The sequence below is a fragment of the Lepisma saccharinum genome, chromosome 9 (assembly GCF_977018435.1).
Source record: "Lepisma saccharinum chromosome 9, izLepSacc3.1, whole genome shotgun sequence".
Lineage (NCBI taxonomy): Eukaryota > Metazoa > Arthropoda > Insecta > Zygentoma > Lepismatidae > Lepisma > Lepisma saccharinum.
In genome coordinates, this window is record NC_139237.1 from 78,901,587 (window position 1) to 78,913,699 (window position 12,113).

The following is a 12,113-nucleotide window of genomic DNA, read 5'->3' on the forward strand; positions in this document are numbered from 1 at the left end:
AGAACCACTTTCGTAGTTTCAGATGCATAAGATAAGAAGGCGTAGTCAAAGTAAGGCTGAAAGCAAGCATGAAGGAAAGAATATGATGTTAAGGAAAGCGATACTTAGATGTCGCACGTGTTGTGACTAGCGCTTCTTCGAAAATTTTGCAATAGCTTTGTGTATGTGCGAAAAGATGTTTATTATCTTTCTTTCAGTGGCGGCAATTAGGGGGGGCGAGGGGGCAATTCCCCCACTTGTTCGCCCACTTTTGCCCCCGCACTATGTTAAATTTTATCTGCAAAGGGAAATATACTGTCTTTGCCTCCCAGTTTTGACACCTTGCCCCCCCCCCTTCCCCGGTTTTGGAACCCAATCGCCGCCACTGCTTTCTTTATATTTACGTGAACCAGATTAAATATTTTACATAACCAATGTAGCCTCTATTCCTTTGTTGCGAGCCTATTACGAGGACAAAAAGGTTGAACACAACATGTGCCGTTTCCTCTGTCCATCATTATCTTCTTATTATTCCAACTTATCACTTTATCATGTTCTTTTAAGCAAAAATATTAGAATGAAAACAATTTGTTGTAATTAATAATGGGCTGCCAGCCAAGCTGAAACACCTTCAGGTCGGTCAGTAGGCTCCAGGCGCCAGGCATTTATCCACTAGCGTAACTAACATGCTCTGCGCCCCCCCGTGCAACTTTCAGTTGTGTGCCCATACTCGTCTAAAAATATACAAATATATTTCTTTTCTAAAATATTAATTCACGCCCACATTTATATTAGGTATATAAAAACATGAAAATGCATACATGTAATTTCAATCAATGTAAAAACTGATACGAAAGGTTAAGACAACAGAGAAACTGTAAAAGATTACATATGATAATTATATATGAAAACAGACTGTTATTACAAAAATTACGATATTGTCAAATGATCATTAGCAGTCCTCTGCATTTTTTCATGGAAGCTAATTATTTTGCTAGTTTTCGAGCTCGATCGCTCTCACTCCTGACATTGTGCTTCTCAAATAATTTTTGATGAATTTTAGCTTGAAAAATCATTTCGTCCAGGAAGATTTTTTTAAACTTCTATTTTCCATTTGGTAAAAATTGTAAGTAGGGTGAAAATTAGCGTTGCCTGCGTGTTCTCTTGCCTGTCGTCTACCCTTCGGCTACGTAAACCATTCAGCTAATGAAGTTTTGTTTTCTAATCTGGTAATCCACTTTCTACTTGTGATTAACATTTTCTGTTTGCAGTTAGGGGCATAAAATATACTGCTGGACAATGAAAACCGGACACTTTAATATTTGACATCTGAATTGCAATAACAGCTCGCAGGTATATTACAGAATGTTCGGCAGATCATGTAGTACCATATGCACCATTCATAGGCTCGGACTTTGTTTATGCATTCGTACTTAATTCAGTTTCTGCAACATTTAGTTAGCCCTTGTACCAGAGCTTTTATCGACCCATTGCGTTATCACAGAAAAAGCAAGTGTCCGGTTTTTTTTGTCCAGCAGTATATAATATGTTCGGTTGTAAATATATTTTAACGCCGAAAGTGAACTATCGGTCTTTCTTAGTTTATCATTCTTACTGCGCCCCGAAGCTCGCACCGCGGGGGTGTTATTTACGCCACTGCATTTATCACATGTTCACTCTTTCGTTCAATAGTCCTTAATGCACACAGCGATATGCATAACTCGAAAAAGGGGTGAATTTCCAAGAAGCGGGAAGATAAGCTTCTAGGGGAGATATTTCTTTCGTATTATCTCAATTCCTCATAATCTATAAATGGGAGTAAATATTTTCGGTTAGAAATTGCTTATTTACGAGTTACGATTATTCAGAATTTCTGGAAATTCAAGAACATGATATATTTTGGAAAGTGTTCGCATTTAAGATGTAAATGCGAACCTAATTTCCTGAAATAACAGACGTGAGTTTGCACATTTATACTTTGGATGCAATCATAATAATTATAATATGGTGGAGGCACATAGTGGTTCGGATTACAATTTAAACTGTTGGTCCAGTCCCGATTAGCCTTACTGTACATAAACTGGACTTTAAACATCAAATCAACCAATCAAAAATAATAATAAACCATTGTTATCTTCATATGCATTTATTATTGTTGTTGATATTAGTAGTAGCAGTACTCGTCCCTATTCATTAGTTTGCTGTTCCGGCTATTGACTGAAATCACTTTAGACAATCCCAATATTTCTACTACTACTATTAAAATATGTCAATGGCCTGACTAGCCCTACAAGAATTTCTTTCGACGTCTATGACTATGTATTACACATATGTATTCTTCCGATCGAGAAAATGCATTGTAGTTTTTGAATACCCATTAGTGCAAAGGCACGAAATATGTCTAATGTGCACAATGATTGTAATCATACGCGTAGCAATAAGACTTATCCGACCACAGACAAAAAACCATGCGACTTACGTTCATTTACCCGTCAGCAAGCCTGTGCAGCGGAAACCGAAGAAATCGTAAGTTGCCGGTCACTTTCAAGTAAAGTGCCTGCTTTTGTTCCTCCATTTTTTCTTTAACTTGTCACCTGTAAGCAACCTGTAATTTATGTACGTATTCTTCTGAATCTAATCTTTACAATGGTGTAAGATACATATTACCATTTTCGTTGAAAAACCCTGTCACTAAGAACAAAAGGTATCCCTTGCGTTCCGTTTCCAATGCTAACTGCATGGGGAAAGTACGGACAGAGCGTTGTATATTGCCAGGTATACTGTTGCTATGCCAACAGCGCCGGAAGTGACGTTCACTAGACCAGCGTATACTATCGTCTCCCCATCCGGTCGTTTTATTGCTTCGGGGTTGCCAGACAATTTTGCCAAATTTTAAGAAATTTGTAATTTACAGGTTTCTGTAGCGGCGAGTTTAGATGACGAGTTTCTAATTTATTTAACATCTGCCTTGAAAAGAAATTGGACAACTTTGTCACATTATCAGGAATTTTTTCAAACGTGCTAATCAAAACATGTAATTAAATCTACAAGATGTACTTCACATCATTGTAATCCAAATGTACTTTCCACTAAACTCAGAAAAAATACAACGCATATATACGATAATTTTGCGTGTAACAAGAATCTATAGCCGACTTCCATGGCTAGCATACCGTATTACAAAGCCAGGGCTCCTGGGTTCGAATCCCGGCATAGGTATGTGTCTTCTTTGCGAGTGCCCCTCCATCAATGTCATTATATCATCACTCATCCTCATCGTAGTGATTACCGAAAAGTAGCAGAAAGCGACGGTAAATAACAAAAATCAAGCAAGAGTCTGTACATTTTCAGTTACCGATATTTTCCTTCCTCATTGGAAATTGCGTTATTTATTGCTCTACTCTTATGTCATAAATGAATAAGATTATGGAATACAGAATAATTTTTTTCAACGGTTGGTAATTTTCTTTCTTATGTTAACTTCATTGCTTCTGGCAACTCTTCATTGTTTACCGTTCTTCTGAGAGAGGGCCAGTTTCGCCTGGGGGTGGGTTTCGGACGACAAACCCTCCGTCCTCCCAGGCGCAGATCCCGCGCGTGTTATTCCCACAGTTCCCTCGCCTCTTACCCCTCGCGACCGCGCCTGAGACTGCTCTACGTCTCGTAAAGTGGGAGGACGGTGCCCCGCCAGATTTCTCTCGAAGTTCCGTATTCCCCCGAACGGTGGCTTGCAAACTTCGCAATTGTCGCAGAAGAATGAATACAGAACCGGCTAACCAACGATCTATAAGCAATTGAATATTTGCAATTCAGACAATGTAAAAGCTAATATATAAATGTTAATGTAATGTTTGTTCACTTGTGGTTACACACTGCAGTGCGGCGTCCGCATCGTCCTTATGAGCGGCCGCCCCTGGATCTAGGTAGAGGGGAAAGTGCTTTTTATGCAAATTACTTAACTACAATATATCCAACTCTAACCCAGTCCCAAATATCACCTCAGATCCTTTTCTGAAACTTTCATAGAAAAAGAGAAAAGAAACGTTTCACACCAGACGAGCTGAGAACAAACATGTTTTTATTTTCCTGATTAGGCAGAAAATTAAGCGCGGTTTCTACCTCTGTAAAAAGTGAATAATATTGCGTTCAAGAAAATCTATTGTTAATTGTTTTTATATTGCATGGTCCTTTTCATAATTACAAAAAAATTCTAACCCTGTCCAGTATACGAACTTTCCACGGAGTGAGGCACATTTGCTGGGGCCTCTTCTATTGACATTCTGTCGTACGGTCGTATATGCGGGAAGCCTAATCTTACGAGTACTGTACGTATGCTTATAACGTGCTCCTGAGGCCGGCCTCGCGGTGTTACCCACTAGAACGAACAGAATATCAGCAACACTGCATTTCCGCCAGGGTTGGAAATTTGTTGTGTACCGGCATTTTTTGTAAACATTAGCCTGTGTTCGTGCAGAGATATTTCTATTTCATTGTACATTCTCCATATTTTGTACGAAACTTAGGTTTTCCTTCCTTTCATCGACAAGTGTAAGTGAAATTGAAAATTACGGAGTAGGTGTAGTTCTGACTTCGTTTTCTGGTCAGACTACTGATGGTCTTGTCGATTCACCCAACACCGTAGCGTAAACAGAAAGTCTAAAGAACTTATATGTGTAAAGTAAGTCTTCATACCAAATTATGTAAATTAATATCCTAGTTACGCCTTATATTTACAAAGTAGTTTTACTTTCATTGGAAATAGAATAATTTACTTTTATCGTGAACGGGGATTCCCCGCTTGTTCCCTCTCTTGTGAAAACTTGCCTCCTGCTCAGGACGCTACAAGGGAGCTTGGCTCGGAGCGCGATGTTCGTGGCGGTAGAGCTATGTTTGTGATTCGTGTCTTGTGCAGCGATCAGATTTATGCAAGAAGTGCCGGACTGAAATGCAAGAACAATCGAGTTCTTAATTGAGTGAAGATGTAATCATCGGTAAGGTAGGACCCACTTTTGGTCTTTCATGTTTCCTTCTTATAACAATCATTTCTAAAATGTTTTCAACTATATTTTCCTTTGCAAGTAGCAGTGGCAAGTGACAGCAAAATATTTTAAAAAATTCAAAGTTGTTGAAACGTTATTTAATGCGTTAACACTGTCGTTGAATAAATATTACAAGCAGATATTTTTTTTATGCAGCCGACACAAGCGAAGAGGTAGGCAGTTTCGTTTACCCTGAAGGGATAACAAGAGAAGAGGGCGGGGAATTAGAGTACAATGCAAGGGAAGACTTTTTTTTGGGTTTAGGACAAAGGGTGTTGTGTTATGGGGTTATTGCGTGGGCCATGTTTGTTTCAGGTCTGGCGGAACAGGCCAGTGTTGTCACATTGGATTGACAGAAAAGAGCTGAATTGCGCCTAAAAATTGGGATTCTATTGTCTCAAGCAACTACATTTATTATAACCTGTTTATATGTTACGTAGTAACCTGTCGTGTTGCCGGGTCCCAAACAAGGATCCTATGTTCTATTATCACGTAAAGGTGTCTACTAACACAAGGGGTAGAACAAACTAGGATGCGAAGTATACACACTGAATGAGAGAGGTCACCTTTACTTATGTTTTTTCTTTAAAGCCCCGTGGTGGTCATCCTAACACGTTACGAAGCCAGGTGACCTAATTGTGGTCATGCCAATGTTTCCTGATCATCTTTAATTCATTCTCCATACATTCTCATCGTCACGATTAACATAGAGCAGAACAAATGAGACGAAAATATTCAAAACTTAAATTATGTTTACTTGCACATACAGGTGTCAGAAATTCATTTATCTAGAAAGCCAAGACCGGAATTAACTACAACCATTCCTTTAGTTAGACAACATATAACAGTGGTGTTTTCCTCGGTGCGAGGAAGTCTTGCTAAAAACACTAAGTTGGCAGCAGTAGAACATACCAAACTGACAGTCGCTGAAAGTGCGGAATTCTGTCGTCTGCTCACGGCACAAACGTCAGACTGACCCGAAAATTATGGGGGGGGGGGGTTCCAGCCCTTTTCACCTCAATTGCAAAATAAATTTAGAAAAAAAAGTGATGAAGAATTGACAACAGGGCTCGAGCACTATTCGTTGGATTTTCGCGATGTCCCATGATTGGTATTTCTTTCTGGAGGTGTGTGCATAAATCAGGGGTTGAAAAAATACAAACAAATAAAAAAAACGAAATGAACAAAATCTATCGATGACATCTGGTGGGCGGGAGGAGAACGTCTAAGACATAATTATCGTATTGATGGCCGGTAACGCTTTTGAAAACGTCGCGCCACAGGCAAGTAAAGAAGCGGTCTGGAGAGACATTGAACCACTCTCCATGACATAGTCCCCCTCCCTTTCTTTTTACATATTTAAGCAACTAACGGAAATTATCGCACTTTTGTGCCTACCCTGCTAGGAAATCTCCGCTTCGCCACTGATTAAGTATAGTGATTCGTATGCGTTAACATACTTTTTGGAGTGGTTGAGAAGAATGTAAATATGAATTTCGATATTTGGAGTCGAAGTATTGTTGGTACTGCTTATGCTGCAGTGGTGGGATAATATGGAATGATAACTGCGATGGATGATACATATCGCACTCGTGTTTCTGTGGGTCTAGATTATCTAGGATATTTCTCGTAAAGTATTTGTGGGAACTTCAAAATAATTTGAAATTACTCAATAAATTAGCTGATAGACTAATACATTTTATTATTTTTATCTAGTGCGTTTAACTGCAGTAAATATTGTAAAAGTTGGTTTTACATTAATAACTTTTAAAGATAATATTATTTATTAAAATAAATATTTAATATGAAAATTGCGCTATCTGTTGAAAAATTTTATACTCATTGCACGTGGAAAGTTATATATATATATATATATATATATATATATATATATATATCTTGAAAGCTTCATTATTATTAACACACACACACACACACACATATATATATATACATATATATATATATATATATATATATATATATATATATACACACACACACACACACACACACACACTAGTGTCCAAAACTTAAGCATAATGACCGTTCGAGGATAGAGAGCCTGAAAAACGTAAAGAAACCGCACCAAAGGGAGCCACCATACCAACATACCACACATACACCACATGGAACAGGCCACATGTGCAAGAAACCATGGTAGGAGACGTCACACACCACAAATGCAAAAAAAAAAAAAAAATGGACCAAAACACATAACACAAAAACACTGTGAAACGCACTGGGGGCACAGAAAACAGGTTAATATGGGGTATGGTAACCCAGAACAGCCACACATGACTGGCACCGACGCTCCATGCTGAAGATCAGGTTGTTGAGGAGCTCGTTGGGAAGCTGATTTTACTCCTCCCGAAGAGCAGTGCAGAGCTTCGGCTTCGTCCTGGGGGTGGCTGGCGGAATCCCACACGTCTCCACAATATGTCCCAGGCATGTTCAATATGGTTAAGGTCTGGAGATCGCATTGGCCACTCGATTCGTTGAATGTCTTCAGTTGATAGATAGTCGTCCACCAGTTTGGCTCGATGAAGATGGGCATTGTCATCTATGAACAGAAACTGTGGGCCGACTGCGCCCTAAAAAGTCGAACATGGGTATGAAGAACCTCGTCCCGGTAGCGATGGCCAGTGACGGATCCAGCATCGAACACGTGCAGGTCCGTACGACCATTCACCATAATGCCTGCCCAGACCAGTACCCCCACTACCACCATACCGATCCCTATCCACAATGTTAATGGGATGAAAGCCGGTTCCCTGTTCGCGCCAGATCAGTGTGCGATGGGAATCATTCTGGGCACTGTATCGGGATTCATCAGTGAACAGTACGCGGCTCCAGTCATGGCGGGTCCAATGGCGATGTTCTCTACACCACAGTAAACGGGCCCTTTTGTGCGCTGCAGTCAGTGGAACACTGGTCGTCGGGCATACAAACCACTGGCACCCAGTCTCTGGTATACAGTTTGGCGTGAAACTCTCACCCCTGAGGCGACTGCGCTGACAGTTGCCGTGCAGGCATGGTCCTGTTACGACGCGCAGTCACGGTCAGATATCGGTCTTGTTGTGGAGTTGTTGCACGTGGACGACCTCCACCCGGTCTACGGCTGACGTCTCCCGTGTCCAGAAACTGTTTCCACACCCTGGACACAACACTTTGTGGCACATTGAGGGCTCGTGCTACTGCTGTCTTGGTGTCACCTCGTTCCAGGCACCCGATGATCCGACCCTTGGAAAACGCGTCCAAATGATGTCTTTCTACCATATTTCTGCTGTATCTTGCCACATTCAACTCGGCAGTACCTTCTGCTCACTACAACAGACGTACACAGAATGCACGCATTTCGGCTCCAAGCACTAGTGTTCGCTTTCCTCTCATAGAGGGCCAGGATAACGCTGGCGACGCTCGGTTCAATGCGCCTCATCAACAATAAGCGTCGTCTGCCGCATTTTTCGTCCCCGGAACACTCTCCTCGGCTTTTAGCATTATGCCTAAGTTTTGGACACTAGTGATATATATATTTTTTGTGTAATACATTGTGTGTACGAATTTAATTGCTAAAAAAGAACGTTTTAGATTTGCAAGATATAAAAGAATACGGAATGCACAAATATCAGTGGAAAGCAGATTTGAGATAAACATTTGTATTGGAAAATAGACTGTGTATGTTTATTGCTAATTTTACCATTACCATTCTGATATTTTCGTAAATGATCCATAAAATCCTGATATCTTCGTACATTACCCATTTTTGTTCAATTATTTCAGTCTCAATATTATCATCTTTATGGCAAGTTTAGTTTATTGCTTGAAACAGTTATTGTAGATGATTTAACTAAAGTGGGTGAAATGCGTGTGTGTTTTCGATTTGAAAATTTGTATGTAGCTTACTAGAGCTGCATTGCGAGGTAAAAGGTAAAGTGTTCCCTTGTGCTTAGCACCACGCCATTGTCTATATTCATTGATACTATTACTTATAGTAGGCTATATTATTACTTAGTATTTGTGTTGTATTAAGTAGAAGCATCATTCTATTGAGATTCTGTTCCAATTTCTTGAACTAACGATTTTCAGTAGAGCATATACTATTTTAAACTAGATATAAGTAAAGCTAAGGAAAAAGTTACTTTCGGTAGACACGCTGTCGTAATTAAATACTTTACGGGGATTACGATATTTGATATGACGCGAATGATATGATTGGGGTGGGGGATGGCATGATTTGCGGCGGAAGCTCCATTGGCCTTGGGGGGCATGGGCACCCCTGCATAGTACTAACAACAAACGTACGTACAGTTGGCTCAGGTGTAACGAACGCTCGAGGTGGGTAGTTCCTTGCAGACGACAAACAACTTGACCGCAAACATGGCGGCGGTGCTAATCCTGACGTCACATCAAACCACCTATATAATATAATAATATATAATAAATATATCAAGATAACACCGGGAAAGATATATAAAGTATGTAGACTAATTGGTCCTGGTTCTTTCCAAACTTGTCATAAAGGGTAACAAAGAGTGAAACATGTTAAATCGATATTTTGTAAATTTCATTGGGTCCGAACTGAACCACACTTCTCCTGATGTCATGACAGACGTAAACAAAAAAATAACTAAAAGTTCTAAATTGTTAATAGTTTTACATATTTTAGTTTGCGAGATGAAGAAAATGTAGAGAATGTTTTTTTCAGAGCTTCTGATTTTGACTTGATATTCCTACAATCTGTCGTAAACATAACAGTAGGCAAATTGTCCACTGATATTTTGTTTCTTTCTCTTCTTCATTATCTGTGTCTTTAGGGAATGGAGTTGTATTTGTGTTGCAGCAGGGGATGTTATCTGCTTACTCGGACTTTCTGATTCAGTCATGAGACATATGTTGAGAAGATCCTTCATCCTGAGATCTACAAATGTAAAAAAAAAAATATTGTCATCTCTTAACCTTCAAACAGCCAATGGGTCATATATGACCCATAGAAAGTATAGGCGAAAACAGCCAATTGGTCATATATGACCCATGGTGCCGATTACAACATTCACGTACTTTTAGGACCTTCATACTTGTATGTGAGGTTGTAAACGCTAACAGATGTTGAGATAAGACTTTGAAATGTCATGCGGAAGAAAAACCTACACCCCTCCCCCTTTCTCTAATATGCAAATTAGCTATTTTTAGCCAAAATGCAGGATTTTACATATTGCATCATATTTCAGCCTGTATGAGAACTAGGGACTTGAAACAAGTTTCACTTTGTTGCAAAAGTCTATTCTTTGAAAACAATGCAAAAGTTTGCGCCCTTTTTCGAAAATAACGGAAGAAGAGGGGGCGAACGGCATATTTTCTTTTCATTGAAATTTTGGGACTTGGCCCCTTCCAACCCCGTTTCTCTCACTTGGGCTTTCTGAATTGTACACGGTCGCGTGCTCCGATGTTTTTGCTTTCAAACAAAAGTTATCCGAAGTAGATTGCTCAAATAGTCTCAGAGATATAACGTATTTCTGAAATAAGTGTAAACATTTAAAAATGCAAAGGCCGCTGCGAGAGAGGGGTTACTTTCGAAAACCGGCGCGGTTGTTTAAAGGTTAATCTACTTTCGCTGAAAGTAGTAATTCAATTTTGAGTCGAAAATCTTTATTCACTTTTATCCTAAGACATAAAACGCTTTGGGCCTCCCAGATGGCGCAGTGCTAGCGTCCTCGCTTTGTAATCAAGGGGTCCCAGGTTCGATACCCGGTAGAGACACATAGTGGTTCGGATCCCACTTTAAACTGTAGATCCTGTCCCGATTAGCCTTACTGTGCATAATGTGGACTTAAAACAACCAACCAATCAATCAACAAAACATGACTACTCAATTTCCCCGAGAAGCAACTATGTAAGTTCCTAGCAGTTCAGCAGCACTCCAACAGATGTCTCTGTGTTAGGCAACTTACCCCTAAACATCGGAACATGTAGAACAGTGGGATGCATAAGTATTCTAAAGCAAATTTTCCATCAGCATGTCTACTGAGCTTCAATAATTGAAGGTAAACTCCAAACAAGTTGCTGCACCAACACATGAAAAAACTCAGTCCTTAAAAACACGCAGGGTGAAAGAGAAGAAACCAATGCAAACAGTCATGGTCAATTTACCAAGAATTACTTGTACTGTACAGTGGGATGCACAATTCTGTTCGGCAAATCGTCCATGACTATATTTTTCATTTGCCATCGTACGTGTTTTTAAGAATTACATTTATACGTAAGCGGGTGCAGGGCTTGTGAACAGCTTGTTTGATTTTTTGTTTCAGTTCCTGAAGCTTTTATTTCGTAAGAGAGAATAACATGGTGATGGACCATTTGCTTGGTAATACTTAAGCATTCCACTCTACACTAAATAATAACTATAACATATAGTTTTAGGAAATAAAGGGATTCTGGAAAATAAAACTTAGAAATGCTAAATTCATGTCATTTCTAAACAAAAGTCTGCTAGGACAATAAGATGGGAAGGGCCCTTTCACAAGTTGGAATTACGAATCAGGTGGCGCGAGGCACTTCACAGGGCAATCGGTCCACACCCAGCTACAGGGGTATATCCAGAATTTTCCCCTCTGGGGCTTTAAGTTCGCATTTAGGGGTTGTAAGGGTAAATTTAGAGCCAAAATGACGAAAAAAATATGAGAAAATACGTATTTAAGTTACAGTGAAGAAACATGTCTTTTGAAACTACATTTTGTGCATCGAGTTAAAACGGCAGCGTTTGTTCACTTGTCAATTAGTTTGGGCGTATTCCAACTGCTACAAATCGACAAGAGCCTGTCTGGTTCTATTAGAATGTTTTCAGTGTTCCAAGTGAGGGGGAATGCGAGCGATGGCATCCCCACAGCTAGCAGAATTTTTGCAATGAATCCCCCCAGGTGTCTCATTGTCACCATATGAAATCATAGAAGTTAACCCCAAGGCTCGTCCAATCATCCCCCCAGCTAACATTTTCCACTTCAAGCGCTGATTTTGTTCTTACAGATGACGTTGTTGGGGAAATGCAAATTCTTTGAAATGGAAGTTCTGTTAACATATTTATTTTGGGATTCGAAT